The sequence below is a fragment of the Excalfactoria chinensis genome, chromosome 1 (genome assembly GCF_039878825.1).
Source record: "Excalfactoria chinensis isolate bCotChi1 chromosome 1, bCotChi1.hap2, whole genome shotgun sequence".
NCBI classification, from domain to species: Eukaryota; Metazoa; Chordata; class Aves; order Galliformes; family Phasianidae; genus Excalfactoria; species Excalfactoria chinensis.
Window position 1 is genome coordinate 78781948 of NC_092825.1, and position 25586 is coordinate 78807533.

A 25586-nucleotide genomic window follows, 5' to 3' on the forward strand; every position below is an offset into this window, starting at 1 on the left:
GCCTGTTGCTGGTTTGATGGAAGTGCATGGAAGTAAACTCTGTTGCATTCACTACTTGTTAGAAACACTTATCTGGGTATTGCTGACTGATCGATCACGGAAGGTTGCGCTCTGACTGGTATCTTTCAAACAAGGCTATTCCTTTGCATTTGTACAAGAAGAGAGAAGTAAAAATACTCAGAAGGAAAAAGAAAGAAACAAACAACAACAACAACAAAAACTGTTGGAAATATGAAAGTAATTTCTAAAGCCATTTCAGCCTCTCACTGGTGTGAGAAGAATTTTCATTCTCTTTAAGGCTATTTAAAATATACTTTGGGGCTAAAATCACAGAGAAGACGATCCAATCCATTCTTAGTCCTGAAACCACAATGGATAACAGATCCTTGTTGCCACATCACGTCCAATGAGATAGCTTACTGGAAGAATTGGTCAGAAAACTTCATTAGCGATTGCAAAAAAAAAGAGAAGTCAAAGAAATGAAAATGTTCTTTTCCTTTTACTTCTTTTTTTTTTTTTTCCAAGGCAGAGCAACAACAAATAAGTCAACAATGCTTGTATTGTTTAATTAAAGATAACTCGTTTTTTTAGGTTTTCCAATGTCTCTGGACCTTAATTCTTCCTATTCTGTTTATTTATTTATTTATTTTCATGAGATGAAATACCAGAAAACTGTGCAAGCAGTTAAAATTTTCATGAAAATTTTGCATTTTTAATTTGGTCTAAAAGATGATTCTCTCACTTTCTGCTGCCCTCCTGCCTCTCTGTTCCATATTCATGCACAGACTCCTAGCTGGCTCTGAATGGCACTTAACCATTCACTCCTTAGAATGAGCAAGTGGCGACTCCATAAATTTGTTGATTAAAGGTGAGATCTTGGTAGGGACCACCCTGGATTCTGGAAATTGCACTGCTCCTTGAAGGTACTCTTTGTGAAGCGAGTCAGGAATATGATAGCATCACTTCTAATCAGGATGAATATCGTTGCAGTCAGCAGTGGTTGTCACAAGCTGTATGGGTACATCAGGAATCTGACATTAAAGCTTTCATGTTATAATGTTTCTGTCACCTACTTGATGCACAGTTTCTGACTTCTCTATTTTGGCTTTTTTCCCACATTAGGACGTCCTGGCAAGGGTAATAAACCTAAATTTCTTTCATTTGTTTGAGAGGTTAGTTAAGGAGTTACGTGTGTGGTGGCACTAATATTTGGAGTTGTTCCTGTTAGAAGAGCAGTGCTGCTGGCTTGCTCAGAACTAGCATTTCTCTTCCTGCTGAAGGCACACCTTTTTTTCCAAAGCATTAAAAGACAGCAATGGTATTCACATCCTCTGTGATGATGATGATATTAAAAATCATCATTTTAAAACAGATGTTGATATTGCTTCTCTGTCCACCTGTAGCACCTTTAATATTCAGCTGAATGAAATGGCAAGAGCATGAAAGAAGAAAACTAAATGGGCATTATTGAGCAGATGGGTGCATCTGCTTTGTTACTTTCTCGCTGTTTTGTATTTGAGCTGTTTATTTTCACTCTCTGGCTGTCAGACATAACATAAATTAGAACTGAAAGACTCCTTCCTTGAAGTAGGACCTAAAGTCAGGAGTCTCCCAGTATCCCTGGTCACTCTGCCGTTTTGTTGTCTTCTGTTGTTTCTGTCTTGCAAAAAAAAAAGTAGTTCTGCAAATTGGGATTGCAGTAGAATTTACTTCCAAGAAATACCAGACAAAAGAGAGGAAGAAATTTGTCCCGGTGGTATTAGAGGAAACCTTGAGTGATCTGACCTAGTCAAAAATGTCAGGAAACATTGCCACTTGTGGAAAAGTTAATGCTTCATTATTGCTGCTAGACAGATATACCTCCATAAAACACCTGGAAGTGGTCCACAGACCACAGACAGAATGTCACTAAGGCTAATTAAAAAAATAAAATAAAAGTGGGAAGAGAGCAGCTTTTACGAGATAAATTGGTCATCAGCTAGGGTGAGGAAGTAATCAGTCACATTTGAGTCTGGTGTAGAAACCCAGTGTGTGATAGGGTGATGGTCCCTTTCATCAGCTGTTGACCACTGTAGGGGGAAAGCTATCAGACAGCCTGAACCATTACTTTGATGAGAGGAGCTCGCAGGAGAGAAACATTACTTGTGGTGAGGCTGAAGGTGAGCGAGGTAACCACAGAGTACACTGTAAGAATGTGGATTGTGGGAAGCACTGCTTATAGGGGCAGACAGATGGATTGATGTTGGCAGCACCAAGGACTGTCTATTCTCTTTCACCATCCTGGAGTGAGGTGAAACCTGCTGCAAGTAGTAACAGAGAATAGTTGATACAGGTCAGACTCCACCAAAGTAACAATATTGGCATCCAGAACAGAAAGTTTTGCAGATTTCTCTGTGTGTGCACTTGCTACTGGTGTTCCTGGTGGGTGGCTGAATCATCCTGATGGCATTCAACAGGAACCAGCTGCTGAGAATATTAAAATGCAAGCATTTATTCCTCTAGAGAGACAGTAGCATCTGCAAAGTTTTCCTGTCTTGATAGTACAGATAATCCCAGGGAGTATTCTCTAGTAGTTTTTAACTCTCAATTCATTTATGCATTTTCTTTAAAGCCGCATGTGCTTTGTGTCTGCTCAGAGACAAGTCTAGTCTTAGATCTGAGGCCTCCGCAGGTCTCAGGCAGGTAGTTTGCAAGCCCTCTGCTCAGGCTGAGGAACATGATGTGGGAAAAGGAATCAAGGCTTTCTCTCCTTCCTTCACCAACCCTTTTTTAATTCTCCTTTTCTTGGGAAAGACGCCTTGGAGGCTGCTGTGGAACAGAGCATGAACCCTCTGCCAGGCCGCGGTTCTGTGAGTTGCATATCAGTGTGAGGTTTGGCTTAAAATTCATTGTGGCAGCGATTACAAGAAATGGTAAAAATTGCAAGAAAGCAATTTACTGATATGTTAGATAGGATGTTAAGCATACCCATTCCTATTTGTATTTGCTGTCATTAACCCTGTCAGGAGCAGGGAATACTCAGCACCCTGTCAGGAGCAGGCTTTAAGTCCGACAGCTGTGACATACGAAGTTATAACCAGAACATCTGAGGGAAAGGGAAAAGAAGGCAGTAGGAACAGTCTTTTGCTCATCTCCTCACATCTTTTCTGCTTTCCTTACAACATGTTCTCATGCTAATAGTTTGTGAATTCACATACTAGCGATATTCATAGGAAGGGAATGGCAGAGATTCTGCCCGTGACATATGATGTGAGAAAAGGTGCAGGATTGTTTTACAGAGAGAGGGAAATGGAGTTCTTACAAGTGCAGCTGCAGTGTTGGCACAAGGAGGAGAAACAAGCTGTAGCCAGCCAGAGCTGTGTGGCAAAAGCAAGGGTGAGGACTGTGGGTTTGTTTAAAAAGCAGAATAATTTGGTGTGCTCATCAATGTAGCATTGTATTAAAGTATTTTAGCCTTATCGAAATAGGCTTGCATAAAATAACTGCCTACCTACAAAGGCTGTGAATAGCTTAGCCCTGATTTTCCAAGCTGAAGTATTAGCACGTCTGAGGTAAAGGAACAAATTCTCTCCACACAGCAAACCTCCACTCCTAGGGTCCACCTTTCGTCATCTCCAGTCATCCTCAGAGCCTGGCAGGATGTGTCAACAAATCAAGGTTTTGATGGCATCTTACAGACACAACAAGTGGGACTACAAACACCACTCTTCAGAGTTTATTGATAGCCTCTCTCGTGATGTGACAGGCCAAGGAAAGCTGTTGTAGGAGAGGTGACAGCAGCAGCAGCATTTTATAGCCGTTCGGATTTCAGCTTTGCCTTGGAAAGAGCTGCTGAAACCTCTTAGCGGTGTTAAGACATATAGTTTAATCTCAGTGAAGCATCGCAGTGATGATGCATACATCAAAGACTCTGTTGTGCTTTCCCCTTTTTGTGTGAATTATGTTTGCTCATTTGTTTAAAAAAAAAAAAAATAGCATAATGATTTCAATTTTAAGAGGCTTAAGCCCAAAGCTTTGAAAAGTCTTAACAAAGAATGATTTAATGAACCGGCTATTGTGTTTATTGTTATGCTCAGCTACTTAAGTATGTCATAGGCTCTGCAATACAAACAATTAATGGTCAAGCTTCTGAGCTCAAGTGCTAAGGTCTTCTGCTTTTAGAAAGGGAGAAGTAGTATTTGAAGTCTGTTCCCACTTAAGCAGTAGTGTAGTAAAACTACACTGGGTTTAGATGTAATGGCTTGGGGTTGGATTTGTTGTTTGTTTGTTGGTACAACAAAACAACATAGAACCAGCTCCTGAAAAACAGCAGTACTAGGAAATTTCAGAAAATACTGAATGATACTCAGCTTTCTTTCACCCCAGCATTTCCTCTAAAGGCAGTTCTCTCTGTTAAAATAGTCATAGGGGAAAAAAAAAAAAGCAATTCTTCAGCTTTGCCTCAATAGTGTTGGAGATATGGAGAGTGTTGCACCAGGACAGTCATCCTCATCAAACTTAGAGAAAGGTCTGATCCATACTGTGTGTGTATGAGGCATCGTGTTTTAAGTCCTCGGGGTATCAGGAGGCTCTTAATGCAGCTCTGCTGACAGCATGAGGTTGGTATGCATCTCAGAAGCTGTAAACTTCGTTTCCCAACAACTGCAGGAGAGCTGGTTTCTCCCATGCAATGAAGGCTATGAGTAATGTTAGGAAGATTCCCTTTTCTTTAGTGCTTCTGTATTTTCTTATGGGTGCTTCATGATTTTACTGCTAATCTGTGCTTCATATTTTGCACGAGTATTGAGGAGATGGGGGTTAAAGAGAAATAATTATTATTTTTTAGATGTTTATTGTGCTCAAATAGCATGATCCTCTAGGGCAATACCCCCCATCTAGTCAGAGCAGCCGGCAAAAAGAAATCTGGACACAGATTCAGCCACTAAGAATGAAGTCAGACTCAGAGCTATGATAATAAATTCCATCCTGAGAAGAAAGGAAAGTCTGAGGCTGCCAATGGAGCAACTGACTTGGAACCATCTGCAGAGCTATGACTTGGTTCTCCCTTTGCCATCCTGTGGCTGAAATCAAACTACGTCTGTGAGTTATTTACCTCTTCAGCCACAGGAAAATAGCAAGCCTGAAATTCCCGCCAGTGCTGCCCGCATAGCTGCCCTGTTTTAACCTCAGGATACTATGTGACACCTGAGTGGTGAGCTACACTAATGCTGTGGTAAATACACCGCTCGTTCCAAAAGTAATGCCTCCTGTTTATTTCTGTGGAGTCTGCAACAGATACAAAGAGCACAGTAACACTGTTTGATGGAGCAGATTCTCAGCTACAAAACACTATTTTTCAGCGTAGTCACCAATATTAGCTGTGCCTTTTCATCAGCGATGAACAAGAGCCTGCATGCTGAGCTTGTAAAAATATGCACCAGTGGAGATGAAGTGTGGTGGCTGTTGCCATTACTTAGAGACACCATTGACTTCTTCACTGTCAATAGGTGACAGTGGTCCTCGATGTCAGTGGCTGCCATTTTTCTAGACGGAGGAATTCAGTGATACAGCTTTGTTTCATCTGAGCTTCCATGTCAGATGGCATTCTGTCAGACTGCCCCTCTGTTGTGTTGTCACAGCAGCAACATGTAACAGGATATCGGTGGGAAGTTTCAGTCTCTACTGCCATCCCACCAACATCTGGCTCTGACACAGTGGGCCATCATGGTTAGATAGGAGGTGTTACTGTCGGAGCATCGCTCATATCATGCTGGTAGTTATTACTGTGTTATGTTTTGTTAGGAATGCTTTATGCAACTATTTGGGTCAAGCCTTCTGCTTTCTCTATCCCAGTTTGGTCGATGGATGTTTAGACTAGATGAATAGACTGCTGTCTGTTCTGTCAAACAGTTTCTGTGAGTGACAAAACGGAAACCCAGGGCCAAAATAGTCGAGAGTTCACAAGTTGCCCATTTGGGATATTGTTGTACTCTGTCTCTGGTTGGGAAAAGGGAATGTAAATTCCAGAGCAAATAAAATTGAGGCTATTTGAAATCTGACGTTTCAGACTGAGACTGCTGTTTGGTAAGCTCCTACAAGAGGCAAATGGAAGTGAGTGCTGAGGACTAGGGCAAAGTAATGTTTGTCATTAAGCATTGTAGGCAAATGTGAGTGGTCCTTCACAGAGGTTTTGCAGAGGGCTAAAGGTTCAAAAAGACAGAGAAGAGTTTTTGGCTTCTTGTAGTCTCTGATATCCAAGTGCACAGAACGCTGTGAGGAAGAAAGAACAGTAAGAAAAATATCTCTTCTCCCATAATCTTCCTGTAAATCTCAGCCACCCTATAGGGTAACTTTTCCATTAGTAGCTTTTATTTCCAGCCACAAGCACTGGAACCACAAAGACAGGCATTCATTCAAAGATGATGAAGACTTCATTATGTTTAGAAAGTTCATCACAACACATTTACTTATACACTGTAAAGTATTTTCACAAATTAAACCTAAGCGGTTGTCAAAATAAATGGACAAAGTATGCTCTGTGATGCTTTATCATGTATTTGTTTGTATTTTGCGTTGTCTAATTTGAAATATTCAGTTATTTGTGATAGGTCAGCATCCTTGCTACTAACTTGAATTAGGAAGATCATATTATTTTTTCTGACTAGATACCCTCCTAATAGCAGAAGCATTAGCTGAAAGACTTTTATGTTTGGGCTGGAAGACCGTGGTCACTGCAGATAATCCAAAGGATTACGTCATGAGGGATTATCCTAAATTAGTGCTTTCCCAAACTGCCTGCTCTCTCAAAGGTTGTGTCACTTCTGTGCTAGACTCAGCGACAAGCCACATTTCAGTGTTTGCAGGAGGAGAGGTTCCAAAAGAAAGTGACGGAGGTGGCAGAACTGGGTGACATGTGGTAGGCATGTCAGCGAAGGGAACGGCATGCCACGCACCTGCTTTGTGGCTCTGCCATGCCACAAGTTAACATTTTGATGAGCAATTTCCATTCTGTTGTTTTCTCTCAACACATGGGGTTCAAAAAACAGTTAAAGGAAAACTGTACCCATTTGCTCATCCCAAAAGCCTACAATTTCAGAAGTCTGCCAGATTAATTTTCACGTATACAGCAATTCAGAATCGAAGTACGCATAGGAGTGCAGTTTATCGTTTGAAATTGTAGTGTGGTGGCTAAAGAAGAATAGGTATGCATTGCTCTAACTTTGTGAAATGCCTCTGATTGATGGTTTATAATGTTAAAAAAAAAACAACAGAAAATCTTTCTTTTCATGTAATCAAAACCTTCAGAAGTTTCTCAAGTCTGTGTAATAGTTGTGAATACCAGCCCTTACAGAAAGACTTTTTCTCAACAGCTGTGCACAAAAACAAGAGAAACACAACAATCCTTTTGTTGTCTACATTTCTGTAAAGAATCTGCTTTTTATAATCACCATACTTGAACTAGACTGCCTTTAAACCTGCCCTAGGATGATATAATATAATCTATTGATCTACTATGCTAAAACATTTCATTTTTGTCTGTATTTGCTCCTTAGCACCCTGTGTGTGGGGGCTTGGGAAGGGGGGGGAATGGCTGCAGAACTAGATGGCATTGAGGTGCAAGAAGTGATGTGGTATCACAGAAATGTGTTGTGTTGACCACATATTTTAGTCAGAAATAAGCTAGCCCTTTGCTAACTGACCCTGAGAAGTAACTGCCACATGACTGAGGAAAGAATTAGACATGTATTTTCTAGTTAAACCTCTAATCTGATAGTCATAGAGCAGATTTGGTAGCAAATTTTGGCTCATGAAAAGTATCTGGCTACTGGTAGGCCTGTATCTGTGTAATTGGAAAACAGAAGAGATTCTCTCACTTTAATCTGACGCTTATCTCCTTCCTCCTTGAGGCAGAAGAAAAGCCAAGGGATTTAGCATCTTTCTTCTTTTCTTGCAGCCTACTGAGACTAACTATGGTTAGGAGCTCTTCTTGATGCGCTTTGTGGCAGGATGTCCACGCTGCTAGAAGCCTTTTGTTGCTGAAATCTGAAGCATTAAATCATTCGATAACCCCTTATTTTTGTCTTCCAGGAGAGCATCAGCTTGTAAAAAGTGACATGATCAGCACAAAAGTAGGCCTTTGACATGCCCTTTCACCTGCAGGTCATGTTCATGCACTCACTACTAGAGCAGTTTAAAGGTTTTCAGTAACCTTTTAATAGAGGTAATTTCACCGATCCCTTTCAAGGGGTCCACTTGATTATATATCAGTGAGGAGAGATGGTATTTGAGAACAGTTGATATGCTCACAATTTTTGTAAGCAAAGACCTTGACGCGTTCCTCTGCAGTCAGTCTCCTTGGGCTAAAATTTCAACCTATTACATGGGGATTTAGCCACTCATTTCCCATAAACATCAATGGGAGTCATGTGGCTAAATCCCTGTGCAACACATTGAAAATGTATTCCCTTATGTTTAAACTCATTTTGATGCAGATGTTTTCTTCTGCAGGAAACAAGTGAAACGAAGAAGCCATTTATTTCTTTTCATTTATGTCTGCCCCAGATCACCAAACGCCCAAATTATCTTCTCTTCTGCCTAGGTACTGGAGTATCCTGTAGGATGTGCTGAATCTATGTATGACACTAAGTTAAGAGGGCAAGCTTCAAGACATTAGGACAATGGATGCTAATTTGTATTTATTACCTACTCATGTGTGGGAAAAAATTGCGCAGATGACAGTCTCTCTGTTCACCCATGAGAACAAGATTTCTCATTTCTCTCAGTTCTCCATCACCTGCAGCGTTATATATTAAAGGAGGGACAACATGCTCATTTTGGGGATTTAACTAGTGATCTCTGACTGGAAGTTGCTTTGTAGGACCCACTACTTGCCTTCTTGTTTGACGTGTTCAAGTTTAATGGATCTGTTATGATCACAATACAGAATTCATTCTGCTTTACAAATTTCCTCGTCAAAGATGAGGAAGATCTTTTAGGCCAATTATTGGAGGGAGTGGAAGTTAAAAGGCTATCAGGATGGAGGCACAAATGTGAATATACTATTTCAAAATCATGAGGTATGATTTTCAATAATGGCATGTGTGTGCTAAGATGCAATTTTGTGCCTGCAAAGAATTGTGTTCATAATAAATGGCAGGTGCTTTTAAAGCATTTAAATATTGCATTTTCTATTTCCACCTGCACACCAGGTAACTGGGTATTAATATGCTCCTAGTTGAGCCCATGATTCATTGCAGGTGCAGTGCTCTGGAAATCAAGGATTGCATTGAGGTCCTGATGAAAATCATGCCCTCAGGCACATCTGATCTCCATTTTGATCAACAAGCCAAAAATAAGACTTTTACTTCAATTACAGTTCATCTGATTTTGAACTTAATGATGCAACTCAAAGTCTATTGGCTTAGCTCCTGAGACCCAGGAAGGAGGATGTCTGGGACCTTGTCTATTCAGTGGAATAGAGGTTCCCATTAAAATCACTCTGATCTCATTACATGTCTTTTATTTGTTCAGAAGCTCTATTTTTGCTCTTCCTGGCCTTATTGAATCTGTTGTTGATTCATTGTGCAGACTTGGTATTAATGAAAAAGACTGCCTCACTCAGGTCTCTCCGGAGGGTGAGGTTTTCCATAGCCCTGTGTCTGTACAGCGCATTGGAAGCACAGAATCCGATGGCTTGCCTTGTGAAACTAGATTCGAGAGCAGCTTTATTAATAGGCTGATGAGATGTACCAGCTTGGCTGGGCTGTCTGCCTCCATAATGAGCGAGGGCTGCATTTTCCTTTCTTTAACGATCAGAAAAAATCCTCAGTTATGCCTTTCCTGTCCCCCTGCTCTCCACATTCCTATTTCAAAGGCCTCTTTAAAGGTCTCTATTATCTCAGCTGCCTTTAGGTGTCACTCGAAGCTTTGGGTTCCTCCTGTTCTCTCGGCCCTTTGTATATTTAGTTTTGCCCTCCCTGCCATTCAACTACTCTGGCAGCTGGGGACCCCTGGTCACCCCGCATCTACTCCATTCTCCATTGCCCCACTTGTCCATGCTCGCCACATGCTTACTGCCGTTAATGGAACATTTTGATTCACATGGTTTGGTGCTTATGTAGGGCACTTAGTGTTTCATTTTGGTGGCTTTTCTCATTTTAAGGATTGCTAGGTGTCAGAGGCTGGGTCTGTATTGCTGGATTTGAAGCTGTGCTGCAGGAAAGCACTGTTGTCCTGCAATTTGTAGCAGATGGTAGGCCTGAATTTTTAACTTTCGGACGAGTGGAAGGGCTGCCTTCTGTCCTGCTTTTGTCAGGCACTGTCAGGCTGTCCCAGCTCCTTTCGCTACAAGACTTCAGGATTTGTTAATCTGGTCTTTTCCATTTCAAGGCTGATCTGAACATTTTAGAGTGGGCCAAGTACTTTCTTGGCCTTCTGACTAAGCTTAGGTGGCTCATATGGTAAATCATTAATTTGGAGACTGTATTCCGCCTTTGCTGGGAGTTAAGAATGGTGTTCTAATAGCTTCCTTCCATCTGGAACAGTCATAAACCAGATGGATAAAGGATTGGCACCACTTATTTTGACTCTACCCAACTCACCCCATGTAAAGAGACCTTGCAGTATTTCCCAGACAATTGTTGCATGTATCCAGAATAGCAAGCAAAAAAATATCGAGATCAGATGTGTGGGCTGCCATTTGGGGAAAGCAGTGGAAAGGTGAGCAATACCATTATCCCTTCGTTTGCAATGCTGTGTTGGAGTCCATCATTAGAAACCACATATAAGGTGGTTTTTAATCTAAAAATTATTTAAAATTTTAATTGCCAAGTTTCATTTCTAAAGATTGGAGTACCTTGGGTTAAGACAGCTCAGTGCGGGATTTGTTTCTTAAATAGAATGGTAAGAGGTAAGCTTTCAAGGTTGTTGTGCACAAAGATCTTGGCAACTTGTCTAACTGGATCCATTCTCTTCCTCCCTGTTTTCACGAAAATAAATTCATCATGCTACATTTCACTGCATTCCTTTAATATGATTTAATAAGAATGAGAATATTGCCAGAGACTAAAAGTTGCATCGACATCGACTTATTTGGTTAAATTAAAAATAATAATAGTTAACTAATGAATGGCTAGAAGGAAGCAGTCCTGATGTGTTGTAAATAACGTGTCTTTAAAGAACTGGTCTTTGGTCCGGGCTCGCACTTTAGTGCTGGGAATGTTTCAGAAATAATTCTGATTCTGCTGAATACCAGAACAGATACATAATGGTAGCCTACTTTATTTTTGCTTAAAGAAATAAGAAAGGGAAAGTCTGTAAAATTCAAGTAGCATAATAAAAGGATTCACAAAAGCTCCTTAAGCAGATCAGAGAAGTCATGTAGACGTGCATTGCAAAGTGCAGGGAGGTGAGTCTGCCTAAATGGGGAAAGGTACAGGAGGCTGTCGAAGCAAAACAAGTGCTTTTCCCTCAGTGCAAGTCGAAGCAGAACCACCAGAAAGATTGAAATCCTTAGATAAAATTTACAGAAAAGGACTCATTTGTGACTGGAAAAGCATACCCATGGAAAGACAGAGGTTCTGTATTTCAGCTTGAAAGACTGAGGGGAAATAGGTAGGGTTACTGTTAAAAAAGAAAAGGAACATTTAAGGGTAGGAAGGCTGCAAAATTGTAATGATTTTTTTCATTTTTTGCATTTATCATTATTGTGTTTATCAGAGACCTTTGTGACTTTCCACTGATTAAGATCCTTGTAGACCACTTTCAGAGGGGATGTATGGAAGAAGAAACGAACATCAGTTGTGATGTATCATCCAGACCCAGAATCCTAGAGCACTCAGGGAACTGAGAAGGAGGTGTTGGAGCTCCTAGCCAAAAAAAACACATATAATCTGTTCTTGGAATTATGTGGGGATGCAAGGAGTTTCAGGGGTTTCTCTGTTATTCTGAAAGACCAGGAAGTAAATGGATTTTGTAAATTTTGCTTCAGTAGTTTATAAATCATTTACCACTCCAGATAAAAACGTCAACAGCTTTTGTAGGCTTGTGAGTCTTCACTGGCTGTTTCCACTTGCTTGGAAGAGTCTGTCAGTGCCAGAGTGCTTAAATGCCTGCTGACTCCCCTTGTGAAGAGAAGAGACCTCTGCTCCTGGCTGTCATACCATAGAAGGCACCTTTTGAAGCACCGAATGCAAGGATATTCCTGCTACCAGCTCGATTCTGTTCTGAGAAGCACTAGCTGGCATCTGGCACTGTATATTGCATCCAGCATCCATTTCCTGGGATAGCCACAAAGATAGGAGAGAGGTGGGGGACATGTTATCACTACAGAAGTTAATAATTGAGTCCAGTCTGTCTTTGTGGTTTCACGATAAGGAATATATTAGAAGAGCCAGTTCCTTTTAACAGTTTCTGCCTGAAATGTGCTGGAATGTGAAGTGCTCAGATGAAATCCTTCCTGCCAGCGCCTCTCTTTCTTCATCTTCTGCCATTCCCAAATAACAAATTTCTCTCAAGAAAGATGCTAAATTGAGGTGTTGGGTCAAAAAAAAAATGTGTCCCTTTGAGTAACTCATCAGCTTAACATACAGCTGTGCTTCTCATTATAAAATCAAATTAAACTGAACTGTAAGGAAACGAAAGCACCACAGTAATAATCAGAACATATTGGCTTTCACTGTTGTTTCACCTGACCTTCAAAATGTGGAAAGCCGTTTTCTGATCAGCTATTTACAAACTCCAGAAGTGAAAGCAACCTGTTAACGGCAGTAGTCCAGCTTCACTATTGCCGTGTTGGTAGCACTGGTACACAGCCCAGAGAGTAAAATTTACACTTGCACATACTATTTGCTGCTAACTCCTTACATTGGTGCTGAGTGCCAAAAACTCTGCTTGAAAAAGGGAGCAGGAGGAAATCAGCAGTTTCTGTCTCTTAAAACGCCAGAGCTGTAGAAACTGCCTAGCAAATACCACGGGTCTCAGCTTTCTGAAAGCACATAGACTGTTTTTCATTATTCATCCCAATCGTTCACAGTATTAAAGTTACATTACGCTGGTCTTGCTTTTTGCCATTTTGGTTCAGTACGTCTTCAGTCAGCTGTTGCAAACTAGAAAAGCTGGAAACAAAAGGCCTGATCCTGCTCAGAGGGCCGGTGTCAGTGATGTTAGTGAGACTACCAAAATAAGAAAGACCTGTGAGGATTAGGCTCTCAGTGCTCATACCAGCTGAAAATAGGTTGGGACCCAGTTCAAATCGTCAGGCAGTGGTGGCAGCTAGAACTGCTTGATGCTGAAATCTGACATCTTGCGACCTGCCTGTGCTGGAGGCACTTCTGCGGCCTCGTAGCAAAGCTCTGAAGGCCAACAAATCGTTCCAGCACCAGTCCCAGACTATGAGCTATGTAAATAAATAAATAAAAGAGACAATTCTCTCTGTCCTCAGCGCAACAAAACAGTGCATAAATACAGTCTTGTGAAATGACATCTGCTGTTCAGAGGAACAAAAGGCAGAACCGAGAAGGTCGTCATTTTGGCTTCTCTTACTTGCGCTTCCCTGAATTCTAACCGTAGTGTTATTAACGTAAAATGTAGCTGCTCTGCTTTCTGTGAGCATTTTTGTTATCTCTAATAAATTAACACCTTACAGAGGAGCGCTCTTAGCTCGCCATAACGACCGGCATGTTGGAAGCATTGATCTCAAAATATGGATTACTGATGCGATCATTTGCCCCAGTTGCAACCTTTTGTGATAACCTCTAATGCAACAGGCATTAAAAAATACAGCATGTGATAACAGGGGCTGCTTAGTTACTCCCTAGCAGAGCCAGGAAGAACTCTGTATTTTCACTTTGCAAACCTTGGCAAAGACACGATGCTATATATGCCAAATTTTCAAAAATGATGGAATTTTGCTTTCATGCCCAGGAATAAAATAGCCTAAGGTACCAACCAATAGAAAAATTGATTGGGAAGGGAAATACCCCAACAGTCTCGGATGCTGTTTTTATATAGATTTCAGACACTGGCAAATATTGTTTAATTAGTACAGCAGGACAAAGGGTTCTCTAGACTTTTTGCTCTGAGATCTACAAAAATAAACATCTGACGTTAAATAAAGCAGTAAAAATACCTTTGCGTTCTGCATCCTGATTCGACAAATCTCAGCTGAAAGTAAATGAAATAGCTGAAATGTCAACCCTGACAGAAGAGATTACAATGAAATATATATATATATAAAATCCAGGTTAATAACTGCTTTCCCTGTTATTAAAATTGAGAGAACAAGTTGGTTTATCACTGAATCATTCAGTTGTTAACTTATTGAATAGGCCAATGCAGAAGTTTTCCAAATTTCTCTCCATTTTACAAAACACCAGTTCATTGCTGCAACCTGGAGCGAAGCTGTTTACAGCTCTGTGCTAAGTAGAAAGTTCAAATCAATTATTGTCCATTAGAGTTAGGTATAACTGATGAAATATCCCCAGAGGAGTATTGTAAATGTATCAAGATGTCCTCCCCCATTACAGAAATGGGGAGGCATGGCAAATTACTTACCTTCTCTCTTACACTTAATGTCTCTGAAATGCTGCCAGGAAGAAAAGGCTTATCTCGTCTCACTGGATTTAAGAGAGGTCTACACTGTAGTCTGGGATATAAGGGAAGGAAAAAAGGTACTGGGAGAGGGCAGGCCCACGTTAGACTTTATTCTCAGATGGGACTAAGAAAACAAACATGGAGAAAAGGCACTCAACAACCAACAGTGGATTCAAAATACGTGCAGAAGATACCTGATCCAAAAGTCAGGATAAGAGATTTGTTTACGATATAATAGAAATTTTGTGCAGTGAGCTATGTAATAAATGCATTCATTAAAACATACACTGCAGTAGCATTGGGCCAGAGCATAAAAACACATCCATGCTTAAGGTTGTCTCCTAATGGTGAAGCATGAGCACGGTACTGAAAGTAACCAGTATTTGTGATTTGTTTCCATCAGGAAAAGAGTCTTTAACCTGGTTCTCACTTGTTATCTATCTGGCTTCAGGAATGCACAGGATGTTGTAAAGAAGTATGGAAAGACAAGGTTCTTGCTTGGGATGTAATGGAGTTTGTGACTGCCAGGCATACTTTTCTGACACCTGATTGTAATGCTCTCAGACTGCTGTTGTATCTCTGCTGGTATACAACATCTCTTCAGGATAGAATGTTAGTGATCTCAGTTGAATGTGACCATCAGCACCACCGAGCACAAGACAGTACAGTTAGGGAAGAAATACTGTCTTGGGCCCAACCAGTCTGAGAAAGAACAGAGCAATAAGAATATTCTGGCAGAGAATGGAGGAAAGGAGGTACGAAGCTGGTGAACAGCCATGTTCCTAAATGGTCTGTGAAAATGAATCTTGACCTAAGCAATGAGTTCAGGTGTGTGAAAGACTCGATAGGTGTCTGGTGTTCTCTTGAGCATCCAAAATGGAAATGGGAAATGCACAGTGCAATAGGAAGAAGTGTGCATCCCACCATAACATCACCAGAAAACGTTACCAAAAGAAATTATAGCTGATGCTGCCCATGGAGAAACTCAGACTCAAGCTTTGCAAAATGTTTGGAATGTGTGGAATGTTTAGCAATTCAGTGAAGCAACAGGAGAAGGTAGGGTCAGAAGTTAAAAGTCATGTGGGAGTGATTCCTGACTCTTTGGGACTTCTGGCACTGCAGACTCTGCTTATCTCAGCTGCAATAAGAAACAACAAAGATGCAAGATCAGATTCAGTGATGTAGGAGTTCAGGAGAAAAGGGGTCTTGGCGGTCTTTAATTCTGAGGTGGACAGCCACAATTATTTCAGTTGTTATGACATTACAGACTTGAAATTCCAAAGTCTGATTTTCAGATTTCTACGTATTAAGGATTTCTTATGTGACTCTCAGATGAGTAACTTCACCTCTCCAAGCATTCATTTCTAACCCTGTTAATATGAATGCTAACCCATTAGTAATCATAGAATCAGAATTGTAGAATCATAGAATCCTTAGAGTTGGAAAAGACCTCTGAAGGCTATCTAGTCCAGCTTCTCTGCAGTGAACAGGGACATGCACAGCTAGATCAGGTTGCCCAGGGTCTGATCCAGCCTCATCTTGAAAGTCTCCAGGGACAGGGCATCAACCACATCACCAAGCAACCTGTTCCAGCGCCTCACCACCCTCACTGTAAAAGACTTCTTCCTTATATCTAACCTAAATCTACCCTCTTTGAGCTTTCCTCTTGTTCTGTCAGTCTTCAGTCTCAGGCCTGGCAAAATATCACAAAACGGTATCTGTTCCTATTTGTTGAGATGGTGCTTTATGCTATAGTTCTCTCCTCAGGAATATTTCAAAAAGGTTCTAGTGAAGACTTTTATAATTATGTATGCTTGTTCATCATTGGGAATCTGTCGTCCTGTCTGTGAAGTCTGTCGTTTAGTTAAAAACAGGAAGCATGTGACATAAGTGACCAGACACGTGGTATGAAAAACAAGGTAAAAATATGAATCATAGTATGAATAACCTGGTAAAAAATATGAGCCCTTCATATATCACCAATGGGATGTAAACCAGTGATCCCACTTGTTCAGCACACATGAATAACAGTATAATTTGTAAAATAAATAAATAAATAAATAAATAAGTCTTGCATACCAGAAATAAGAAGTCAAAATATTTCCGTTCTGAATCACTTGTTCAGTCAACTCTACCAATCCTTCATGACTGATCTTAGAGATAGGGAATAATTGTAAACAGATTGTAGAATAATTTGAAAACCACATCTGTGTGGCTGTTCTGTACATAGCGTTGCTATATATAGTGTTGCTGATCTCTCAGGACTGTACAGGCCTCCAACCCAGTTGTGTGTGTCCTCTGTACAAATGGAAGGATTGTCTTGCAGATACAGAATTCCCTTATTTCTTGTCATTGCATAATTCACACCTCGCATTCGTCATTATTCCAGGAATCAAAATGACCTTTCAGGGGCTTTGGGCCACTTCATTTCATGGTCAACTATTCCACAAGTGCTGAAAGAAAATGTGTGTATACAGTTGTTAAGATTTATACAGGGAAATAAAGAAGAAAAATTAATTTAGGAAGAGGAGGAGAGGTAGTTTTCTTTGTAAGTGTGAAGAAACTCGAGGTACTAGAAATCGCACTGTGGAGGCAGATTAGTGACCTACAGTCTCTGCTGCAACTCCTATTAAGGAGAGTACCATGGTAAAAATGGTATTCATGTATTCATGATACAGTACATATAGTGTTATTGACATGAGCCTAGGATAGTCTTGATCTCCATTTCCAAGTGGTTCTGCATCCGAAATAAAAGAAGATGCAGGGAAAGTGTTCTTTAATGATACATATATTACAGAAAATATTTTAGGTAAGCTTCAGGCATGCTGTGTCTCTTAAGGAAAGTACAGGGGTAATTCATCTTATCTGTTCATCTTCAGCCAAATACTTCAGCTATCACAAAGTACAGCACAAAACTTGGGAAGTATTTAATGCTTACAGGTTGTGCATATGAGTGTATGCATTGAGGTATAAATATGTATTCATACACGCCTGTGAATATATATATGAAAAATAAGATTAAATTGTTTTTTATTTATATGCAAGTACAGGTATGTATTGTTGGAATTCTGTGTGTGTGTGCAGACGTAAACGTGTACATTTATGTATGAAATGTGTGAAATGTGTTCACACAGTCACTAATTGTGGTCGTATAGCAGGGTCAAAAATAAGCATGACATGTCTGTGTATGAAATCTGCTGTTTTTACTGAAGCAGGGACGTTCCCCTTCTTCCAAGGCAAAACAGAGATTACAGATATTCATAAAGACAAAATGTTGAACAAAGACTGGACTGTAGGCTGCTGCAGTTTTAAAGAGGAATACTGTATCTGAAACGGAGAAGAAAAACCTGTTTCATTGGATGGGAAGAAGCAGTTGTTTGAAATACACAGATTGGAGAATTGTCAATCTAATTCTTGGGGGGAAAGGCTAGCCAGCAGGAGATGCGAATGTAGGACACTTAAAATTACTGCTGTGAAGAATAAATTTAGAATGCACATGTATGATTTATTACATGCATAGCCCTTCCACACGTGTGACATACGATGCTTTCAGAGACAGGTGATAGAAAGAGATGAAACTGACTGACTGAGAAAGGCTGTGGCTTTATAGATTTCATTCTAGCAGTTTCGAGCTTTGATAGCAGGCTCTCTAAAGACATTACCCTTCTCAAACAACTAATTTCTGGGGAGAATAGCAAGAGTTTGTACTGTAATCCTTAGGTATGCGAGAATACTTGCTCCCCATCCTTTGAGCCTTGTATCATCTTGGGACAGGTGGGTTCTTGCTGTGATCATACCACAACAAATGTTCTTGCTGATGTATTTCATCAAAGCCTTCTCTGAGATGGCATTCTCCTTCTTGCCCTTGTTGAGCATATACACTGGAAAGCAAAGTGGAGGGAACTGGTGTTTTCATGACTTTGTGATGAGGATGAAAAGCCCCCTTTCTGGGTGTTCAAAGAGGAGACCTGGTATATCCTCTGGTCAGCTCTGTGCCATTATAAATAGGCTGCTGTAAACAAGAGTACAAATTACTCTGACTTGTTCCAGACAGACATACAGTACGTGCAGCTTAGCAGGCAGCATTCTGAGTCACTGTATGCAAAATAAGCTTCCCAGGAGACTCTGCGATAAAAAAGAAGAAAGCAATTTGTTGTTATTTCAGTCATCGTGACCAATGAGCTGCACAGACTATGGCTACCCACGGAGCCACCCATAACCCAGGAGTTGGACAGTCCATGGCTTCTGCCTTCCCTCAGATCATTAAACACACCGGGGTTCCCAAGTGTTTCTGGGCCACCTCAACGTAGTCAACTTTTGTGTTTTGTTAGACTAAAAAAAAAGTGACCTGTGAAAAGAGCGGTCTGATGTGTGCAATCAAAGGGAGAACTTAACCACTTTTGATGTCGAGTCCATCCTGGCTGCTGCTGTGCGCTCCTGTCTGGATTACCTGGCTGCCGAAGGACAATTCGCTGCTTTAAAACCAAACCTCTTCTCATCATCTTGCTTTAACAGAAGAGGAAGTAGCAGAGGAGTTATTAACTGAGGAAATACCATTGAAAGTGATGCGTGATGCCTTGCATCTCAGCACGGAGCAGTCAGAAGAGTCTGAACAGACAGCCCAGCACCAAGGAAGGGCTCCAGTCTGATTGTGCAGATAAAGGAACGAGCTCTTTCTACAAATCCAAGATACTGCCATCCAGGATAGGTGCACCCAGCGGAGGGGACATGATACCTGAAGTTGCAGGAATCGTTTGAGAAAGTGCCATCACTGATAAATGTAATGAATTTCCTTTTCTCTCATCTCTCTTTGTCATCTTCCCTATCCGTACAAAGCCACGGTTTATCTTTCTGTCCTCGGGAACAAGGAAGCTGCCAGGCAGAAATTGAAGAGCCCGCACTAGCACAGAATGGAGCAAAGAATTCTCCATCATCACTACCGATCCGACCAGCCTGTATTTAAGCTTTTTTTTTTTCCTCCGTGCAGGCACAAATGCAATTAGGAAACCTGTGATTTCTCCTGAGTCTTGCCAGTCTGACAGCTTGGGAGAAGGAAGTGAGGAGAATGCAGGGAGTCACTGAGCTAACAATGATCGGCAGCCGCTCTCAGAACATCTCTCCAATCAAGGAGGGCGTATCGGGCACCAAGGTCTCACTTCAGTCTGCAAACTGTGGCATCTCGGCACTTGCAGGCGGCGTGAGCATTGTCAATCACTCTGTGACAGCCAGCACTACCTCCACAAGCACTTAATTCCCCCTCCTGCCTTTCCTGGAGTGGTATGAACTGAAGAGGATAGGAAATCAGAGCTAACGAAAGGTGACAGAGAGAGGCTGAGTGAGTTTATCATAATAAATGCAAGGTAAAGGTAAACACACAACTTACAGCCCAGATTCTGTGGTCGTGTATGACACTGACAGTGCCAGGGATGGTGAGTAGGGACAGCAGAAAAAAAGATGTGCATTAGAGGGTGCTATGGAATATATGCCTGAAAGTGGAAAGCAAGCATAAGGCTGGGGGAAAGGCTAGAAATGAAGACAGAGAGGCAATATAAACAGCAGATAAAGGAACAGACAGAATGAAAGGAGTGCAATGGAAGAGAGGGGTGCAACTTACAGTGCATCCTTTCCTGAGACTTGTCTGCCCAAAGGAGGTGGGTAGGGTCTTTGAAACCTTTGAAAGAGATTAAACTCATAATTTACCTTGAAATAAAAAGGGGCTTGTGAGTGTAACACACTCGGCTGGTCTTAAAATCTTGGCAGCATTCAGTAACACCAGCAGGAGCAGCGTGACTTAAAGCCCTACAAATGAAAGTTAGCATGGACCCCAAACACTTCATTAAACACTAATGCATATACTGTGCAATGTCAGTGTGCACCAAAAGGCTGGATATTTTTTCTCAACGCATTTATGGTTGTATGTATGTATTGCCTGCGTGCTCTAGATCACTTTACACAGATGAAATAGCTTGAAATTATCCATTCTTAGATATAGCTTCAGCTGCCCATTACTTTTCAGGCTTCACCCTTGAAACACCCATGGCTCTAAACACATCCATGCTTCGATGTAGAGGGCTTCAAAATCTAGTCAGAGGTATTTCAGTTTGGGTGCCTGCAATTAGTGGATAGTTGTTATTCTCATTTTTCCTTGTTTCTCTGCAAAATGTGCAGCTCTGCTGCCTTTTCTCAAAGAGATATTCCGAAGACTAAGGAATGGGATTGTAGAGTGAAAAGCTGTTTGGCTACAGTGAAGCGCATAACAAAGGATCAGTGGAAGCTATAGGTAGTGAGGTATTCCCCTCTCATTTTACACAGACACAAATAATTGCATATGGTAGCAAGCAGGGAAGGATGGGGCTTTTCATATCCTGAAGGCTGCAGCAGTCACTCAGGCTGAAGCCTCTTGCACCAAGATTCAAAGGGCAGCAAAGCGAAACAACGATGTTGCTCCTCTGAACCCAGAGGTTTGTTGTGTGCAGCCAGGGCAGACGCTTGCTTAGCTGTGACTGAGCTGCTAAAACCAAAGCTGTGTTTACCTTCCACTGCCCTGCAGATCTGAAATGTAGCAGATCTGAAATGTAGCAGAACTGTTAGCAACAATGCAAGGAGAACTGTGTGTGTGTGTTGAGTTCAGTGGTATATCAGACAGTGGACCCTGAAATACTGCTTTGGGAGGTGACAAGGAAATGCAAAAACACTCTGCTCTGTCAGAAATGAAGAACACTTCGGATGGGAAAAGGTGCATCAGAACAATTTCAGAAGGACTATTACAGCAAGGGTCAATAGAGAACCACGAACAAAATCTGCCAGATTTAACAGAACATTAATTTAACATCTTAAGCTTTAAAACCAAACTTTTCTTCAGCTGATTTTGCAGGAATATTAGTGAATAATGTAAATCAGAGCCCAGCTGATGAGTCTGGGCATCTGTGACTTGATTTATTTTTGTCAATGTAAATAGTAAAATGACTGTTCAGCAAAAACTAACCTGTTATGTTCTGCTTTAGAATAGCCCCTTTTTAGAACCGGTTGCTTTTCTAATATATAGCATATGGGTTTCCATTAGCATCATCGGGATGACCTCATGCATATCCTGGGGCAAGTTTTGGCCCCAGATGTTCTATAATTAAGTTCTAGTGGCTCACACTGCAAGCTTGTGTTTTGGATAACTTACTTAAGGCTGCTAGCATTTAAATGGCCACAACCGGGGCCTTCATGTTAATGCCCCATTAATCCCTCTGCTCTGGGATCAGGTTTTCCTGCTTTAACATCTGTTGCACCAGCAGTCGGTGCACCTACGCTGTCAGCATGCAGAAGGTCAGAGGCACAGCGGAGGCTGTGCAGGTCTCTGCTAAAGAGACTGTTCCAACAGGACCACGGTTTGCATCGCATGCAGCCACGTTTGCTCCTCCTGCCTGAAAAAGCATCTTAATGTCTCATAGCCCACCCAACCTGGTAATAGCTTTGGGATTTCTCGAAATATCCCAGCCTCCTACTTGGATCCACCGGTATCTCTTATTTTAGTAGGAGCTGAATCAGCCATAAATTAGAGATTAGATATTCTAGTATCTAATACTTTGTGTGCCAGAAAACAAAAAATCCTAATTCATCCTTCACATGCGAAGTTACTTGTAAGTGGAAATTAAGACCTGCTTGCATTTGACTGGCTTTTGTTGCTCTGGTCTTAGAAATCTTAGAAGCCTTGTCAGAGATGTAGTTGCTTTCTGAATATAGAAGCATGGTGTTGTTTACATTAGTATTTGGTGGGGAATTGTAACAAGATCTTTCTTGTTGTGGATCCTACTATGATTATCTGTGTGGGGGATGGTTTAAGAGTGTCAGCTCATGCGTGTACAGGGCAGCTTCTTGCTTGTGTATAGTATATTTTCTGCCACAAAATTTAATATATTGCTGCTCTCTAGGTGGCACTGACTTCCATGTTGTTCTCAGACGTGACCTAAGGGATGCTTTTGGACATTCAAGGGGCTTTTTGGGTTTTGTTCTCGTTCTCAGCTGATCAGTTTGGACACGAATTCACTCACACTCCTTGCCCCACTGGTTACCACACTGATGCCTCTCCATTCTTTCTCTCTCTCCAGATAGTTTTATTTGTGGGGAGAGCCCTGTCTGTTTTCCATGCTTTGGGGAAAATGGGAAGTAGGAAAGTGAAGTATATGGGGTGTGAACATGTGGCCATGCGAACTGAGGGAAGAAGATCTGGACTTGTGTCTGTAAGTGGAGAGACCTTTTTAAATGTTGATATAAGGCACAATCAGACTGTTCTTTGTGATTTTAAAGATCACATCAAACTTTTGAGAAGGCTTATTTTACAAATCCTAGCAAATTTTAAAAATCCCTTTCTGCTCTTAGAAAATTGCCGTGTTATCAAAGTGATAGAAAGCACACCGTTTGAAGCATTTTGATTCCTAGTGACTGCAATGCTCTCCTTAGTGTACAGAAAAGCTATCAGCTGTCAGTCACGTCAGCAGAACCCATGGGGTTAGGAGTGCTGGTTTGGCCAGGCTGAAGGTCATTAAAGCATCCTATCTATATGGACTTACAGTATTAACTTTAAAATTAGCTTGCTCTTGGGGGAGTGAGGAGCATTGTGTTTCCTCCTCATATTTAAGTGTTATCCTAGCCATAATGGCTGTCAGAAGCATTTTGTCTGTCAGCTGCTTGGAAGTTCCACAGTGATGTACATGGGGTTTTAGGATACAAGGCCTGTCGAACCTGAGGTAAGTAATGAAATATTGCATATATCTTATAAGTGCAGAGCACAAGTTATCAATGTGTATCAGCTGGAAGATGAATGCACAACCTCAAGCCTGTAGCCTCAAGACACACGGTAGCCTTGTCTTCTATTAAACTTAGCAGGGATTTCTTTCTGCTCTTTCAAAAGGAGCTATATTTGGCTTTGCAGATAGTCAGGTACATACAATTAGTTAGCGGGGAACTGTGGAAATTTAATAAGCTGCCCAGGCTGGGATTTGACAATACATGGGTTGCAGGGACCAAATCGGTTCAACAGATTTCCCTCTTGGGCTGCTCAGGCTTGCCAATGCATCGCAGTTCCCAAGTCCCCCACTTGTGCCAACACAGCTGTTAGTGGCACTGCACTATGAAGGGAGACAACTAATCTTTCTTTAAATCATGGATTTTTGCAGGGACTGCAATGGCCTGGGGAGTAATGAGAATACCTAATCTGATATTGCTTCTGAAATCACTGTTTTGTTGGACCTTCAGCTTCAGGGCATGATTTGCAAAGTAATTAGTACTGCATTTATGTTCAGCATTTTGTGCAGGAAACACCATTTCTAGTGCAAACAGCTCAATTTCTCCAAAAAATCCAAAACTTAATGAGATTTTTTATTTTGCCTCATGAAAGGATCCCATAGTAAAGCTGTACTCCTAGAGCTTAGGAAGTGCCAGGAGATGCTACTACATCAGGGCTACATACTATCTGAGGTAGCACCTCCTGTACAGGACCGCAGGGGGCTAAATCAGTGTCTTTGGTCCCAAGAGGGATTGTGTTTTTCCCTTGGTTCAAAAATACGTGCAGAGAAGAACAGATGACATTCAGATATATCGCTAACCTAATTTTTGGCTTCAACAACACCCCTGGTGTAAAGTTCATCCTTCTTGCTGAAAATAATCAGTAAAATCAAGTTTATTTCTCTGTCTCTACCTTTCCCTTGCTTCTTATCAGTTAGCTCTTTGCTTTCCAGTTTTAATAGCTAAGAAGGCTGAAATGAGGTGATACCTGGTCCCAGGTTTAGCTGGTGTTTTTTCTGTCTGCTGTCCTTTGCTGCTGGAGGTTATGGATGGGAAGTGACAGGAGCGTTTAATCTCATCGTTTTCCAGCACCTGCCTGCCTTTCACTGCCACCCCCTGCATGGTTCCGTGATGGATTTTGTCTGGTGTGACTTTTGCGGTGTTTTAATACTGAAGTAAGAGGAGTCTTACTTTTTGTTTTATAAACTTGTATCTGCTGATCAGTAGTTTGGAAGAGTGCAAGGCTCAATCTTTCTGTCATTGTCTTTATGTTGCATTACAGAAAGACCAGCTCCCTTTTGCACGGTCAGGTTTCTGGGTTTGTGATACACTTCCCCTGTAGCAGTTGATTGACTCACAGGTCAGAAGGTCATGAAGTCATTTCCCCCCTGCCATTGTCACATCTGTTCTTTGATCCATACATGCTGCTCTCTCTTTATGCAACGGATTATCCACTCCTCTTGTGTGACCATTCCTTGTTGTGCCATCCAGTGCTGAAAGAGCCATCTCCTCAGTTCTTGATGTTTTGCTTCTTGCTGATCTGCTCCTTCCCTCTTACACAACTCCATCTCATTCACAGTGCTCTTCGTCAACAATAATTTTAGTCTCCTCCTGGTTAATCATCATCTAACCTGCCAAAGTGTGTTTCACAGGTTTCCATATTTTTCAGAGATGGTTTTTAGGCCAGAAAAACACCATGTACCTTGGAGTCATCAAACTGGAAAAACAATCAGGACCTGCTCAGCCCATTTCCCTAGGGCCGGTGGAGGATTGTGTGTGCATCACATGTTCAGTGTTTTGTCTTGAGGAGTTTGCAGCACAGTCAGCCTTCAGTTCCTTCCCTAAGGAGATTGCTCTTCAGACTTAGGCTATTTGCTCTCTGGAATTGATGTTACTGCTCTTGATTTTATCCATATACCTTTTATTAGTAGCTTTTAAAATTATTATGATTTTTATTATTTATTTTATTTTTTTGCATTTGCATTTGCACCTTTTAATTATACACAGCTTGGTTTCATGCCTTTATCTGCTAGCCATTGTCATGTAACTGGGCTATGCAGATGTAGCACTTTAGCTCTTTTTCTCTTCTTTATTTTTTTCATACCACCCTAGTCACTTATGCGCCTCTTCTCTGAACTCCCCCCAATCGCTCTGAGGAGAAGTTGCCCAGAAACAAATGTCAGATTCCAGGTGATTTCACCTCAGAGCACCCACAGAGTGTTGCTGTATCTCACTGTTATGTG

At 41.3% G+C, this 25586-nt stretch overlaps 1 protein-coding gene across 8 annotated transcripts in view; it reads left to right on the forward strand.

The window, feature by feature from the left end:
* ZBTB20 (zinc finger and BTB domain containing 20) overlaps positions 1–25586 on the forward strand; it is a 448076-nt gene that overhangs the window by 369861 nt on the left and 52629 nt on the right. The window lies entirely within an intron of this gene.